General features: G+C 41.4%; 1 non-coding gene across 1 annotated transcript; it reads left to right on the top strand.

Moving 5' to 3' along the window:
- The first annotated feature begins 3,427 nt into the window (after window positions 1–3,427).
- Window positions 3,428–3,565, top strand: LOC119926281. The gene has a single exon (XR_005450169.1). It is a non-coding gene; the product is annotated as a small nucleolar RNA SNORA7 (small nucleolar RNA).
- The last annotated feature ends 13,446 nt before the right edge of the window (window positions 3,566–17,011 follow it).

Here is a 17,011-nt window from a genome sequence, read left to right as displayed (position 1 = left end):
AAAGCTATATGCATATAGTAAGCACTTAACAAATGCCATTATTACCAAGCGCTTACAACAGTGCTCTGCACACAGTAAGCACTCAAGAAATACGACTGAATGAATGTATGGACACGCACACACATCCATGCATTCATGTCAAGCTCACCTGTGTACATTCTGGCTATTTTTATCCCTTTTCTTCTGTCCCTCCCACCCCCATACCCCTGCATTCCTGCTAAACTCACCTCTGATCTTCTCTCTTTCTTTCTCTCTCTCTCTTCGACTTATATGTGACCCACACATACATTCTTCTCCTGCATTCCTGCCAAATTCACCTGAGCTGATCCACAAACACATCCCCTCCCCACCCAACCCTGTTTAAACGATCAATAATCCATGGTATTTACTGAGCATTTACTATGTGCAGAGCCCTGTACTAAGCACTTGGGAGAGTACAACTGAATTGGTGGATATGCACCCTGTCCAGAAAATACTCTTGATTTACTCACTCTTTCCACACTTCCACCTCATTAACAAATATTTGTTGATTTACTAGTGCAGCCTGTTTCTTGAAGTAATACTTTGCAAAGATTTCATTTAAAAAGCAAATTGTAAAAGTCAAAGCTCCCACAAACTTAAGAAGGTTAGTTCTTCCAATGTAGTTATTTCAATTAATCAAAGTAATTTTCATTCATTCAATTGCATTTATTGCTCACTTACTGTGTGCAAATCAATGCTCTGAACACTTGGGAGAGTAAAACATAACAACAAATAGACACATTCCTGCCTACAAGGAGCTCACAGTCTGGGGGGGTGGGGGGCACAGACATTCAGTTACCTCATCTGTAAAGTGGGGATTAAGACTGTGAGCCCCACGTGGGACAACTTGATCACCTTGTATTCCTCCCCAGTGCTTAGAACAGTGCTCTGCACATAGTAAGTGCTTAACAAATGCCATTATTATTATTATTATTATTATTATTATATAAGCATTTGCCCTGTAGGGATGGGAGGGAGGATGAATGAAGGAGCAAGTAAGAGTGGTGCAGAAGGGAGTGGCAGAACAAGAGGGGAGGAATTAGGGAAGGCTTCTTGGAGGAGATGTGCCTTCAATAAGGTTTTGAAGTGGGGAGAACAATCATCTGTCTGATATGAGCAGGGAGGGCATTCCAGGCAAGAGGAAGGATGTGGATGAGAGGTCAGAGTCGAGACTGACAAGAGTGAGGTGCAGTGAGAAGGTTAGAGGAACAAAGTGTATGTCCTGGCTTGTAGTAGGAAAATAAGGAGGTGAGGTAGGAGGAGGCAAGGTGATTGAGTTTTTTAAAGCTAATGGTGAGGAGTTTTTATTTGGTGCAGAGGTGGATGAGCAACCACTGGAGTTTCTTGAAGAGTGGGGAAATGTAGTTTGAACATTTTTGAAGGAAAATGATTCAGGCAGCAGAATGGAGCATGAACTTGAGGAGGGAGAGACAGGAGGCAGGGAGGTCAGTGAGGTGGCTGATACAATAATCAAAGTGGGATAGGATAACTGCTTGTGTTAATAATGGCAGTTATTAAACACTATTTGCGAAGCACTGTTCTAAGTGCTGGGGAGGTTACAAGGTGATCAGGTTGTCCCATGGGGGGCTCACAGTCTTAATCCCCATTTTACAGGTGAGGGAACTGAAGCACAGAGAAGTTAAGTGACTTGCCCAAAGTCACACAGCGAACAAATGGCAGAAACTGGATTTGAACTCATGACCTCTGACTCCAAAGCTAGTGCTCTTTCCACTGAGCCATAGCAGTTTGGACAGAGAGGAAGGGGTGGATTTTGGCAGTGTTGTGAAGGATGTACTGACAGTATTTAGTGACGGCTTGAATATATGGGTGGAACGAGAGAGAGGAGTCAAGGATAATGCCAAGGTTATGGGCTTGTGAGACAGGAAAGATGGTGGTGCCGTGATATCATGATATCATGATTTCATGATATCTTGTTGAAATTTGGAATGGTCACCAACTAGATAAATAAAAAGTTCCTCTGACTTGCATTCCACTTATAACAGGTTAATATTTAACACATCTGGGTAGAGTGAAAGGATTAATACTGTTCCTAAGAAACAGTACAGTATTTCTGGTTATACTGCTTTGAAGAATTGCAGCTTGATGACTTCTGTTCAACTGTCCAGAAACCACAGATGCTTTTTCCCCATTTTAAAAATTTATATATTTCTATTTATGCTGGTCACCTCGGCGCTCCTCTTTAATAATAATAGTTGTACTTGTTAAGCGCTTACTATGTGCTAGGCACTGTACTAAGCGCTCTTTCTGAGCTTTCATCATGTTCTGATGAGATCCTGCCATTCGATCCATTTCTACCCTCCTTTCTGGACCTGGAAATGTATCCATTTCCTCTTGGTTTGACAGAGAAACAGAGGAATCTATCATTCAATCAATTGTATATATGAAGCACTTACAGCATTCAGAGTACTGTACTAAACCTCTGGGAGAGAACAATACAGTGGGATTCAGAACTCAGGAAACAGTCCCCAAGTGTTTCACCCTAGAGCTACTAGTTATGGAAATAACATTCCCAGTCTCTCTTGCCTGGCTGTCACTTAATGTAATGGTGAACTCAATTAATTCATTCAATTGTATTTATTGAGCACTTACTGTGTGCAGAGCACTGTACTAAGCACTCATTTCTTTTATATATTTGAAGGGCACATAAAGTTCAGCTCTCCAGGGCTATAATGAATCCGTCAATAATACTGATTGTGCAATTGATGCGTATAGAACACTATACTAAGTTCTTGGGACAGTAAAGTATAACAGAGTTGGTTGACATTCTCTTCCCACAAAGACCTTACAGTCTAGAGGGATTGTAGGGTCCAAAGTTGATGTGAACATCTAAAAATCCCCACAGTTCCATGGTGCCTTTGCCCTGCGCAGCTTCATATTTTTGGATTTACAACCCATCCAAGATATGGGAGACTTCAAGAGTAATGCACTTATTCAAAATCATTCTTTCTAGGAGTGTCTTTCTTTTAGTATTACTAATTCTCAATCTGAAAGGAAATAGTAATAACATTCAAAATAATTTTTATTTCAGAATTCAAACATTTCATTCCCATATTAATTTCTCTTCCCTCCAGATTATATCCCACCAACTACCACTTCAGCATGTCCGCACCATCTGTACACTTGTGCACTCACAAACCATCTTTAGTATTTCTATACAGATCAATTTACATACTCCACTATTTAAGCATTAATCCACATGCAAACCATTTCTTCTGCAGGAATCATACCTATGAACTCTCTCCCAAACTCTTAGGACAGTGCTCTGCATATAACAGGTGCTCAAGAAGTATTATTGCTCAATTATACACGAAAAGCCCCTATCAGCTAAAGAGAACTGATAACTGGGAAGTGTAATGTTTTTAACTTTTACAACTACTAGACCCAACCCCTCTCAGGATTGCACCTGGAGAGTTTCCAGGACTCTACCAGTCTTGGCTATGGGAGGGGAAGTCAAGCAGAGGCATACGTATTCCGTTTCTAGCTTGAGTAGCGGCTAGCGAGTGAAAGGCAATCTGCTACAAGTCAAAAATCACCTGTGCTGGGCAGCAGCAGCAGCAGGAGAGAGAGTCATGGGCAGAGAGTCAAGTTTACATATCAGAAAAAGACAATGGTAAAACACTTCCATATTTTTAGCAAGAAAACTCTATGGATACACTACCAGAGCAATTGCAGACACACATCCGGAAGAGATGTATCCATGGAGTCGTTATGGGTTGAAGACAACTAGACAGCATAAGATAAGACAAGACTAGATCAAAAACTGCCTTCTCTTCTCACACCAGGGCTTTTTCATCTTCAAGGGTTTGGAGAAGTTTGAGCGGAATTCAATATGACCTCAGGTTAGCCTTGATCTGGAACCTTCTGCCTGGAAAAAGAGAGGGAGGGGCTTCATTCCAGAACAGAGCCAACTCCAAGCCCCTGAGGTGGGTCCTAACCTAACCAGTCTTATCAGGACCCCCACAAATCAGATCTGGCTCAGTTGGCATCCACCTCTAGATTGCAAATTCCTCATAGGCAGGGAATATATCTACCAAATCTGTTATATTGTATTCTCCCAAGCTCTTAGTAAAGTGTTCTGCACAAAGTAAATGCTCAATAGCTATGATTGATTGATAGATCCCTGATCGGCACTGTAGCCATGAGTGAGTTACTGACTACCTTTCATAAGGGCTCCTCAGAACTCACATATATACATTGATTCAATTTTATGTGAAATAATTTATTTTGATTGCCTTTTCTAAATACATTTGTGTCTGTCTCCACCATTAGAGTGTGAGGTCACCGTGGGCTGGGAATGTGTCATTTGCTTGATATTTAGTTCCCAAGTCTCTAGTAAAATAAAATGCACCTAGTGGAAGTTCAATAAATGTGTAGTACTATTACTGTTTCTAAATGTCTGAAGCTAGCAGCTCTGAGAGAACAGGATTGAGAATCAGGAGACCCAGGCTCTAGGGACACTGCTACCACTGGCCTGTTGGGCGTATGACCTTTGGTGACTCTAAAGCAGAATTCAATCAATGATATTTATGGAGCACTTACTGTGTACAGAGCACTGTACTAAGCACTTGGGAGAGTACAATACAACAATATAACAGACACATTTTCTGCCTACAACAAGCCTATGGTTTAGAGGACAAGTTTGCCATCTCATCTTTGCCCCTAAACTGACTTCTTGCCCTAACTTTCCCATCTCAGTCTACAATACTAGCATCCTTTCCATCCCAGGGCCCTGGAACCTTGGTGTCCTTCTTAACTCCTTGATATGGTTCAACTCTCGCATTAAGTTTACAACCAAATCCTGCTGTATTTCCTTCCACAACATCTCCCAGCTCTGTCCCTTCCTCTCCAACCAAATTCTACAACCATGGGACAAATTCTGGTCTTGCCACTGATAGACAATTGTACTAAGCCTCTTCAGTGGCCTCCCGGCCACCTGCTTCTCTCCCTTCCGATCTATAGTACATGCTATTCCATGAATTATCTCCCTGAAGCTTTTTTTGACCCAAATGTCTTCTCTCCTTAAAACCCTCCTCTGTCTTCCTCTATCTCTTCACATCAAACAAAAACTTCTCACAATTGGCTTCAAGGCTATCCTTATGTATTTGCTCTCTTCACCTATTTCCAAATTTGCTGTCTTTCTTCCTCCCATGCCAGTCTTCTGGGTGCATCCTGCCTCTCTGTTTTCCTATCCCAGCCCCTTGCTCATGCTATTCTCTTGGTTTGAAACTCCCTCCCGTCGCACATCCGGCGGATCACAGTTTTTTCCACATTCAAACCCCTGCTAGTTAATTAATTAATAATGGCATTTGTTAAGCACTTACGATTTGCTAAGTACTATTCTAAGCGCTGGGGCGATACAAGGTGATCAGGTTGTCCCACATGGGGCTCACAGTCTTAATCCCCATTTTACAGATGAGGTAATAAGGTCATAGAAATTAAGAGACTTGCCCAAGGTCACATAGCAGACTTGTGGCGGAGCTGGGATTTGAACCCATGACCTCTGACTCCCAAGCCCATGCTCTTTCCACTGAGCCATGTTGCCCACCTTCTCCAACAAGATTTCCCCAATGAATTGTCTAGCATGCTGAGCCCCATGTCATCCCTTCAGCCAAGTCTGGCACTTCTTAGATCTTATGTATATATGTGTACTCTATTTTGACCACTCAATCAATCAATCACATTTATTAAGCACTTACTGTGTGCAGAGCACTGTACTAAGTACTTGAGAGAGTACAGTATAACAAAGTTGGTAGATATGTTCCCTGCCGAGAAGGAGCTTACAATCTCGGGGTGGGGGGCAGATATTAATATAAATAAATTATGGGTATGTACTTCAGTGCTGTGGGGACTGAGGGTGGGGTGAATAAAGGGTGCAAATTCAAGGAAAGGGCATTGCAGAAGGGAGTGGGAGAAGAGGAAATGAGGGCTTATTTGGAGAAATCCTCTTGGAGGAGATGTGCTTTTCATAAGGCTTTGCAGGTAGGAAGAGTGATGGACATGTAGAGGGAGGGAGTTCCAGGCCAGAGGCAGGCTGTGGGCGAGGAGTCAGTGGCAAGATAGATGAGATTGAGGTACAGTGAGTAGGTTACAGAAGAGCTAAGTGTGTGGGCTGGATTGTAGTAGGAAATCTGGGAGGTTAGGTAGAAGGGGGAAAGGTGATTGAGTGCATTAAAGCCAATGGTGAGGAGTTTCTGTTTGATGTGGAGGTGGATGGACAACCACTGGAGGTTCTTGAAGAGTGGGGAAACATGAACTAAATAGTTTTGCAGAAAAATGATCTTGGCAGGAGTGTGGACTACTTATGAATATTTTTATGTATGTCTGCTTCCTTAGGGTGTAAAGTCCACCTGTACAAGAAATGCATCACCTTGTTTTTCTATATGTCCCAAGCACCTAGAACAGCACAGTACTCAAGTGGATGTTCAATAAACACTACTGTAACTATTATTACTACCACACCACCATTACTATGTGCCCCAGTTTCCCCATTTGTAAAATGGGGGACCAGATATTTATTCTCCCTGCCTCTTAGATTGCGAGCCTCATGCAGGAGCAGAATTGTGCCTGATTTGATTACCCCAATGTTTAGCAAGGTGCTTTTTTAAAAAAAAAAATGGTGTTTCTTAAGTGTTTACTATGAGCCAGGCATTGTACTATGTGCTGGGGTAGATACAAGCTAATAATAATAATAATGGCATTTATTAAGCACTTACTATGTGCAAAACACTGTTATAAGTGCTGGGGAGGTTACAAGGTGATCATGTTGTCCCACAGGGGACTCACAGTCTTAATCCCCATTTTACAGATGAGGTAACTGAGGCACAGAGAAGTTAAGTGACTTGCCCAAAGTCACACAGCTGACAATTGGCAGAGCCGGGGTTTGAACCCATGATCTCTGACTCCAAAGCCCGTGCTCTTTCCACTGAGCAACACTGCTTCTCAGGTTCTCAACTTCAGCTTCTTGCAGCTAATCAGGTTGGTCAAAGTTCCTGTGCCACATAGAACTCCCAGTCTTAACTCCCAGTTTATATATGAGGGAACTGAGTCACAAAGAAGAGAAGTGACTTGCTCACTGTCCAACAGAAGACAACTAGCATAGCTGGGATTGGAACCCAGGTCCTTCTGTCTCCCAGGCCCATGCTCCATTTACTAGGCCATGAGTCAATTAATTTGTAATTAAAACAATCAGTGGCATTTATTGAGAGCTTACTGTGTGCAGAGCACTGTATTGAGCACTTGGGATAGTACAATAGAAGAGTTGGCAGACATGATCTTTGCCCTCAAGGAGCTTACAGTTTAGTAAAACATTAAAAAAAGCACAGATGGGGAAGCAAGAGAGAGTATGGATATGTATATAATAATGATGGTATTTGTTAAGTACTTTATATTTTGCCAGGGACTGGACTAAGTGCTGGGGTAGATACAGGGAAATCGAGTTGGACAAAATCCCTGTCCCATGTGGGGCTCACAGTCTCATTTTACAGATGAGGTAATTATGGTACAGAGAAGTGAAGTGACTTGCCCAAGGTCACACAGCAGACAAGTTGTGGAGCCGGAATTAGAACTCAAGACCTTCGAACTCCCAGGTCTATCCATGCTCCATCCATTATGCCATGCTGCTTCTCTATGTAAGTGCTGCGGTGCTGGGTGTGGGGTATCAAAGTACTTAAGGGGTGTAGACTCAAGTGCCTAATGACACAGAAGGGAGGGTAAATAGGGTGGGAAAGTGAGATTAGTCAGGGAAGGCTTTCTGGAGAAAATATGATTTTAGTAGAGCTTTGAAGATGGGGAGAGTGCTGGTCTGTCAGACATGAAGGCATAGGGAGTTCTTGGCCAGACTGACAATTAACATGGATTTTTTTTCAACTTAACTGGGCAGTTAGCACATCAAATAGTTGCACAAAATGTTTACCTTCTGTTGCTTTTCACCGTATTGTAGTCCAAGAAATCATCCCATCTCATCCTTTAGCCCTAGAGAGGAAAAAAAAGAAATCTATTATTGTGATTCTAACAATGGGTGTCATAGGCTTCACTCTGGGCCTTTCCAAAGTATTTCCAAAGCATAGGAAGACAAGTTCACATTCATAAGCCTGTCTGAATCATATCCTACAATTCCTTTCAAGATATAATGGATAGAAACCATGACTAGCACAGCTATTTAAAAGTCACTGCTATTTTAGCAAACTTGAGGCCTTTCAGAACATAGAAGAATGAACAGATGATGATGGGTATTATAATCACTTGTTTTCTTTAAGGAGGCTTAATTTAGGAGTCTAGAAGGTATTTTTTACCCATTTTACAGATGAGGAAACTGAGGTACAGAGAGGTTAAGCAGCATCCCCATGGCCACTTAGCAGGCAAGTGCTAAAACAGAGATTAGAAAACAGCTATCCTGGCTCTTAGTCCCTTGCCTTTTCCCCTTGTCATCTCCCTGAGAAATAGCCAGGATTTCTTATTTATTTAGTTTGTTTTCACTTATTCCAAGTTTTGAAAGGGCAATTCTTCAAAAAGTCTAGAAACTTCATAAGGAATGCAGAATTTGTGCCAGTTCCTTCAAAACTTAAAAAAAATGCAATTGAGTTAAAATTTGACACTGAATCTTATGTGTTTGGTTAACATATGGAAAGTAAACACTCCTTTATGTGAGGTAATTTAAACCCATGCAGAAAATGATAAAGTTTCTCAAAATAAATTGTCAACTGCATTTTCTGTTCTAACTTTTTCTATGTAGAAGATGCTAAAAGAGGTAAATAAATATAATGAATACTTCCTATTTTTAAGTATAAATGAATGGAGTCATGGAAAAAAAACCCGACAGTCCACGTATTGCTGTCTTGGGTTTTCAAAGAGGACTTTACTGATGATAAAATCCTTTGCATGCTGTGAGTGTGGCTGATAAGTCTTGAGAGTAAACAACGACCTCCAAAAACAAACACTCCCTACTTTCTCCTGGGGCCCTCCCTGCTGTGCTTATTTATTTACTCTGAGGTCCATTATTGAGCTTGCCTCCAGGGACCTATTCTCCATCCTAATCCTCCTCCACCTCTCAGCTGCCTTCACACTGTGACCACCTGCTTCTTCGGAAACATTACCCAACCTTGGCTTCGCTGACATTGTTCTCTCCTTATTATCCTCCTATCTCCCTGACCACTAATTCTCAGTCTCTTTCCTGGGCTCCTCCTCTGATTTCCACCCTCAAACTGTGGGGCGTCTCTCAAAGTTCAGTTCTGGGTCCCCTTCTATTTTTCATCTACACCCACTCCCTTGGAGAACTCATTTGCTCTGAAGGCTTCAACTATCATCTCTGTGAGGATGTTTCCAAATCCACATCTCCACCCCAGATCTCTCTCTCCTTGAAGTCTTGCATTTCCTACTGCCTATTTGGACGCCCCACTGAAACCTCAAATTTAACAAATCAAGAACAGAAGTACTTGGCAGTCAGTCAATCATATTTCCTGAGCACTTAGTGTGTGCAGAGCACTATACTAAGCACTTGGGAGAGTACAATATAACAACAAACAGACTCATTGCCTGCCCACAATGAGTTTGCCATCTAGAGGGTGAACAGACATTAATAGAAATAAATGAATTACAGATAAGTACATAAATGCTGTGAGGCTGGGTTGGGGGATGAATAAAAAAAGTAAGTCAGGGCAACAGAGAAGGGAGTTGAAGAAAAGGAAAAAAAGGCAAAGGCTTAGTCAGGGAAGGCCTATCGGAGGAGCTGTGCCTTCAGTAAGGTTTCGCTCAGAGGGACGAGACGATTAATACACATCGGTGATTTATTGATTACAAGAGTGCAACCCCTGTCCCACCTGTCCTTTGCCAAACTAGTCTGTCTACATACAGTAAGGGTTTCCCAGCAGTCTACAATAATACTACACTATCTGAAACTGTTTTTTACCCTACCTTCTTTATTCTCCCCTACAGGCTTGCATTTCCCCAGGTTCCAGCTCCACACAAGAGCAACTGCTTGGGTCTCTTGTGCAGGCCATTGTCCTCACACGTCCCACTCTCCACCGACTGCGTGCATCAGGGAAGAACCTGGCATGTAAGATTTTGTCTCTTTCATTGTTTCTGTAAACACCCACACGAAGAACAAGTTTTATATTTTTTTAATTAAGGGAACTGAAGTGATCTAGTTAAAATTCAAGGGAAGGGTATAGGGCATTCTCATGGAAATGTAAAGAAAAATGAATGCATCTAACAGCTCTTATTTTTTAAATTCTTTTACCTCAGAAAATTTGCCTTCTGTTTCTGTTTTAATTTAACTTTCACCTTTTTGATTGAAATCATCACCGGTAAGAAGGAAAGGTGTAAAAGAAACACAGATGGAGAGCAGTGAGAGCATCTGCAAGTTGAATTTTTAAGATTACTGGGATTCAAAGTAACGAGGCATCAAAATAATAGGGCTTATTTTTTATCACAATTTTTAAACTGTTTAAAAATTTATACCTTTGCACATTACAGATTATTGACAGTAATGCAGTCATTGTTACCATACTGTCTAACTGTCATCAGCAGCACTGTGGCATAGTGGATAGCACATGGGCCTGGGAGTAAGAAGGACCTGGGTTCTAATCCTGATTCAACAACATGTCTGCTGTGTGACCTTTGACAAGCCACCTAACTTCTCTGTGCCTCAGTTGCCTCTCTGTAAAATGGAGATTAACACTGTGATTCCCATGTAGGACAGGGACTGTGTCCAACCTAATTAACCGGTATCTACCCCAGCACTTAGAACAGTGCTTGGCACATAATAAGCACTTAACATGTGCCATAATAATAATTATAATTCATGATAAAATTAACATTCTAAAAATATTTCTAAAGACTAGAATCGGCTATCTTGGTTTACAAATTGAGGAAGCAATGTATATTCGTCTGGTAATGAAAACCAAGTGGCATTTCCCTAAGGGAAGATTTTCTAGGCCCAAACAAAAGTCTATTTCTCTAAAATCAGATTTATATGCCATATCATCCTGTAAGAGATTGAAGTATGTTTACATTTTCAGTGATAATCAATATACCTAATTCATCGTGGAAATTAAATGGGAAAATCAATCAGTCATTGGCCAGTCAATGGTTTTTCATCAATCAGTGGTATTTACTGAGTGTTTATTGTGGGCAGAACACTTGGAAGAGGACAATACAAGAATTGCTAGACATGTTCCCTGTCCACAAGGAGTTTACAGTTTAGAGGAGGAGACAGACATTAAAATAAGCTGTGGATATGTACATAGTGCAGTGGAGCTGAGGGTGGGGTGTGGATCAAGTGTTTCAGTGGTACAGATTCAAGTTCATAGGTGATCCAAAAGGGAGAGTGAGTAAGGGGAAAGAAGACTGAATAGAGGAAGGCCTCTAGGAGGAGAGATGCTCTTAATAACGCTTTGAAGGTGGACTGAAATCATTCCAAAAGTTTGTGTTTTGCATTGCACCTAGGGAAACAATGCTAGTGAAAATTTTAAAAGAGTGATTTTGCAGAACTCTCCCTTCACCTGAATTGGGATTAGCAGGCAGCAGTTACAATGGATAAAATGTGCAAGTGGGAGAGTGTGGGAAAAGTCAGTCCTCATCTGTGAAGACTCCAGACCTCCATCAGCAGATCAGCTGATGATGAAGATATAGACAGAGATTAATTTAGAGAAGTAGTGTTGCCTAGTAGACGGAGCACAGACTTGGGGGTCAGAGGCCCTGGGTTTTAATCCCAACTCCACCACTTGTTGCTGTGTGACTCTGGGGAAGTCACTTTCTCTGTGCCTCAATCACCTCATCTTTAAAATGGGGATTCAATACTTCTTCTCCCTCCTACTTACATTGTGCACCGCATTTGGTGCAGGGACTGTCTGATCTGATATTGTATCTACTCCAGCATAAAGTTATCTACTTGGCATAAAGTGCTGAATACATACCGTTAATATTATTACTATTATCATTCCAGGAACCAAGTTAAGGGATCTTACAATGGAACAGGGAGGTACAGGGATGTGTGCCTGGGGTAGAGAAGTGGAGAGTTGTGGTGCAGTGAAGACAAATAGGAATAAGGATGAAAAGAGTGGGAAGGAGTAAGACTGGCTCAGGTGCATAGGCAAACAGACAGTAGTGATAGACACACATCAATCAGTCGATCAATCAATCATATTTATTGAGTGCTTACTATGTGCAGATCACTGTACTAAATACAATATATCACAGTTGGTAGGCATAATAACAACAAAAATAATAATGGTATTTGTTAAGCGCTTACTATGTGCCGAACAATTTTCTAAGCACTGGGGTAGATACAAGGTTGTCAGGTTGTTCCATGTGGGGCTCACAGTCTTAATCCCCATTTTACAGATGAGGTAACTGAAGCACAGAGAAGTTAAGTGACTTGCCCAAACTCATACAGCTGACAAGGGGCAGAGCCAGGATTAGAACTCGCAACCTCTGACTCCCAAGCCCAGGCTCTTTCCACTGAGCCATGCTGTTCCCTACCATAACATGTACAGGTAGGTGGGGATGGATACACATTCTCACATAGGCACATCTCTTCCAAGAAGTCTTCCCTAACTAAGCCCTCCTCTCCTCTTCTCCCACTCCCTTCTGTGAGCTCTTACTTGCTCCTTCATTCATCCTCCCTCCCATCCCCACAGCACATATATATACAAAATATATATCTATAATTCATTTATTTATTTATATATGTATTTATTTATATTAATGCCTGTCTCCCCCTATGGACTGTGACCTCATTGTGGAAAGAAATGCATCTGTTTGTTGTTTTATTGTACTATCCCAATTGCTTAGTAGAGTGCTTTGCACACAGTAAGAGCTCAATAAATATGATTGAATGATTGAATGAAAGAAAGAAGGCTGGTGCACAAATTGAAACCTATACAGACAGATAATCACTAGACACGTTGGGCATTAAATTGAATCAACAGCAGCAGTAGAAGGAAAATTGCTGGAGCAGCAGCAGGATCGAATCGATCAATCAGTGGTATTCATTGAACACTCACTGTGTGTGCAGAGCACTGTACTAAGTGATTGGGAGAGTTCAATCATCATCAATGGTATTTGTCGAGTGCTTACAATCTAGGGGGTGAGACAGACATTAATATAAATAAACAAATTATGGAAATGTACGTAATTGCTCTGGAGAAAGAGAAGGAGGGTTCAAGGATATTGCAACATTTCAGTCTTGAAAGATGACACTTATTGAATAAACAGAGAGAAACACTCACTACATGGAGATATTCTGTCAGGGTCTGGAAGAGAATACACATCAGGGAGTAGTCAGGCTGTCAGCTGACAGAGGAAAAACTAGTAAATAGAGATAGAGAGAATGAGCTTCCCTTGGAGAAATCTTTTAAGAAAAGCCCACCCTAAGGGCAAAGATGTTGAATTCCACCCAAATGCCCCAGTAACCTCTGGGAAATATAGGCAAGCTAGCCCTTTTGCTGTTTGGGCGATGGCAGGTTTCCTTTCCTTTCCTTCTGTTTCCTTTCCTTCTGTTCAATTCCCTTGCCAGATTTAAATCAAGCCGTGTTGGAGGGTTTGAAAGCACACTGCCTTTGATTGTCACTGTGGTGCTTAACATTTAATAATCCTGAGTCACCCAAAAAAGACTTTGGTTGATTTCTGGATCTACATGTGGCCCTCTATCTAATGGACTTACATATTTGAGCACCTTGAGATAGGGAACCTAGTTCTTAGCCATGACTTATTTCTAAAAACATTTCAGTTCATCAATGAGTTGGTTTCTACTCAATTATGTTGAGCTTTTGTTTTATTAAAATAATAATAATAGTATTTGTTAAGCGCTTACTATGTGCCAAGCACTATTCTAAGCACTGGGGAGATACAAGGTAATCAGGTTGTCCCATGTGGGGCTCAGTCTTAATTCCCATTTTACAGATGAGATAACTAAGGCACAGAGAAGTTGAGCGACTTCCCCAAGGTCACACAGCAGACATGTGGCAGAGCTGGGATTAGAACCCATGACCTCTGACTCCCAAGCCCATACTCTTTCCAGTGAGCCATGCTGCTTCACAGGAGAAGAATAGGAGATGGTCCCATCTTCCATTGTTTGTATTGCATCAGTCATCTAACTCCAATGGCACAAACCTTACTGCAGCAGGATAAGAGAGACCCTAGGTAGCTCTCATTAGTATGATAATTGATCGCAAAGATTGAATTGACTAAAAACTGGTACAAAAATGAGCTAAAGAACCAAGTAAAACTAATTTGGGGAAAGCTGTGAGGAAGTGGTTCCGTAACATTTAAATATTGATCTTCACTGCAAAGAAATAAAATTCCAGGCCTGGAAAATTAATTAAGCCACTGTGCTAATTAATCACTATGCTTCCATAATGAGAGGCTGCCAATCATTCTGTCAGATTGTTTACGGCTGAAATGCTATCTTAAAAGGTCTATTCATTTAGCTAATGATCTAAGTTAAATTTAACCTGTCTCAGGAGCTCAAACCTAATTCGGAGAAGAGAAGAGCTAGCTACCTTCCTCCTAGAATTCCTTTTTATGAGTAGCTATCATTCATTTCTTTTGTCACCTACCTCCCAACCAATCCCCTACATGGACATGTGTGTGCGCGCGCACACACGCAAACACACACACACACACACACACACACAAACACCCCCCCCCTCAAATGAACTTCCTTGACTATTTAAATAAAATTAAATACAAGCAAGGTTAGATTTTTGTTTACCGTGTCTACTGACCTTTCCTGTTTTTCTTGCTTCTAAGAGCCTTAACTGAGCAAATGAAATGTCCCGTTTTTTCAAAAATACTAGTGTAATAATTATAATTACTGATTATGGTATTTATCAAGTACTTACTCTGCACCAAGTGACAAGTTAAATAAAATGCAATAAGGTCACAGAACTACAACATTCATTGGTTTTATGATTTTAGGACTTTTAAAAAATCATATATGATGTAGATAATACTGTCACAGGCCTGTAATACAGTCTTAAAGATCATCCTGTGGATAGAGCATTGGCCTGGGGGGTCATAAGTTTAAGGGTTCTAATCCCAACTTTTGCCACGTCTGCCGCGTGATCTTGGGCAAGTCAATTCACTTCTCTGAACCGCAGTTGCCTCATCTGTAAAATGGGGATTGAGACTGTGAGACCCATGTGGGGCTGTGTCCAACCTAATTTGCTTGTATCCACCCCACCACTTAGTATAGTGCCTGGCACATATTAAGCTCTTAACAAATACCATAATTATCATTATTATTATAGTGGAGATTATAGATTATGACGGCAACTCATTACCAAGTTGCCAGCTCGCGGGCTTCTGCTTTTCTTAATCTCCAGACTTATTTGAGGAAGGAAAAATTAATATGAAAAATAATTTAAAACCCACAAAATCCTTTTAATCCTCATCCATACCACCTACTCTGACTTTCTGATCATTGTATCCTCAGGATAAAAATATGGAGGCTAATAGGCATTCATGTTCTTCTGTTGTGTTGGTAATCATTATACTGTTTGGAATTGACCATTGAATCACCCCACACATCCAATCCATCACAAAAACCTGCCAGTCTCACCTACACAACATCGCCAATATCTGCCTTTTCCTCTCCATCCAAACTGCTACCTTGTTGGTTCAATCTCTCATCCTATCCCGACTGGATTACTGCATCAGCCTCCTTTCTGATCTCCCATTGTCCTATCTCTCCCCGCTTCAGTCTGTACTTCACTCTGCTGCCCGGATTATCTTTGTACAAAAACGTTCTGTGCATGTCAATCCCCTCCTCAAAAATCTCCAGTGGTTGCCTTTCAACCTTCTAAACAAGCAAAAACTCCTCACTATTGGCTTCCAAGCTCTCCATCACCTCACCCCCTCCTACCTCCCCTCCCTTCTCTCCTCCTACAGCCCAGCCTGCACACTCCACTCCTCTGCCACTAACCTCCTCACTGTGCCTTGTTCTCGCCTGTCCCGCCGTCGACCCCTGGCCCACGTCCTACCTCTGGCCTGGAATACTTTCCCTCCACACATCTGCCTAACTAACTCTCTTCCTCCCTTCAAAGCCCTACTGAGAGTTCACCTCCTCCAGGAGTCCTCCCCAGACTGAGCCCCCTTTATCCTCTGCTCCTTGTCCCCTCTCCAGCACCCCTTCTCCCTTCCTCTGCCCCACCTCCTTCCCCTACCCACAGCACTTGTGTATATTTGTACATATTTATTATTCTATTTATTTTATTAATGATGTGTATATATCTATAATTCTATTTATTTTGATGGTACTGGCCTGTCTACTTGTTCTGTTTTGCTGTCTGTCTCCCCCTTCTAGACTGTGAGCCCATTGTTGGGTAGGGACTGTCTATATGTTACTGAATTGTACTTTTCAAGCACTTAGTACAGCGCTGTGCATACAGTGAGCATTCAATAAATATGATTGAATGAATGAATTAATGAATGAATGAAGGAGACCTGGGTTCTGGTCCTAGATCAGCCACTTGCCTGCTGCATGATTTTTCCAAAGTTTTAATTTCTTAAAAAACTGTAGGCAAAAAAAAGGATTTGGAAATACTTTTAAAGAACTAAGGTTTTTCTGTTTTTTCTTTCCTTGACAAAGTAAAGCATACTATCTGTCCACTCACAAAATCTAGACCTTCCAGAGTTCTGGACTGGTTTCTGTTCAGCATCACCTTAATTCAGTCTTCTTCTGGGAGGCTAATAGCTCTCAGAAATTTGGTATCAGTTCAGCTTCAAAGGAAATTGGTGCCAATTTTTGCAAGCATCCATTCCTCACTGTCACTCTTTGGGTAGCCTCCGGCAGTGAAGATTTTTGGGGGTTTTTCCACGTTTAAACCTATTTCTCGAAGCTCTCTGAATTTTCATTACTCAGGACAGTGCCTGGATTTGAAAGGATCAAGATAAACGAGGTTGTATTGCATTTTCCTAAGCACCTCTGAGCAAACTCTCCATCTCATGAAGGTGTTATGACATCGACGGT

The sequence above is a fragment of the Tachyglossus aculeatus genome, chromosome 3 (genome assembly GCF_015852505.1).
Source record: "Tachyglossus aculeatus isolate mTacAcu1 chromosome 3, mTacAcu1.pri, whole genome shotgun sequence".
Classification (NCBI taxonomy): Eukaryota; Metazoa; Chordata; class Mammalia; order Monotremata; family Tachyglossidae; genus Tachyglossus; species Tachyglossus aculeatus.
Note: the sequence above shows the minus strand (reverse complement) of the source record. Positions and strands in the feature narration are given on the sequence as shown.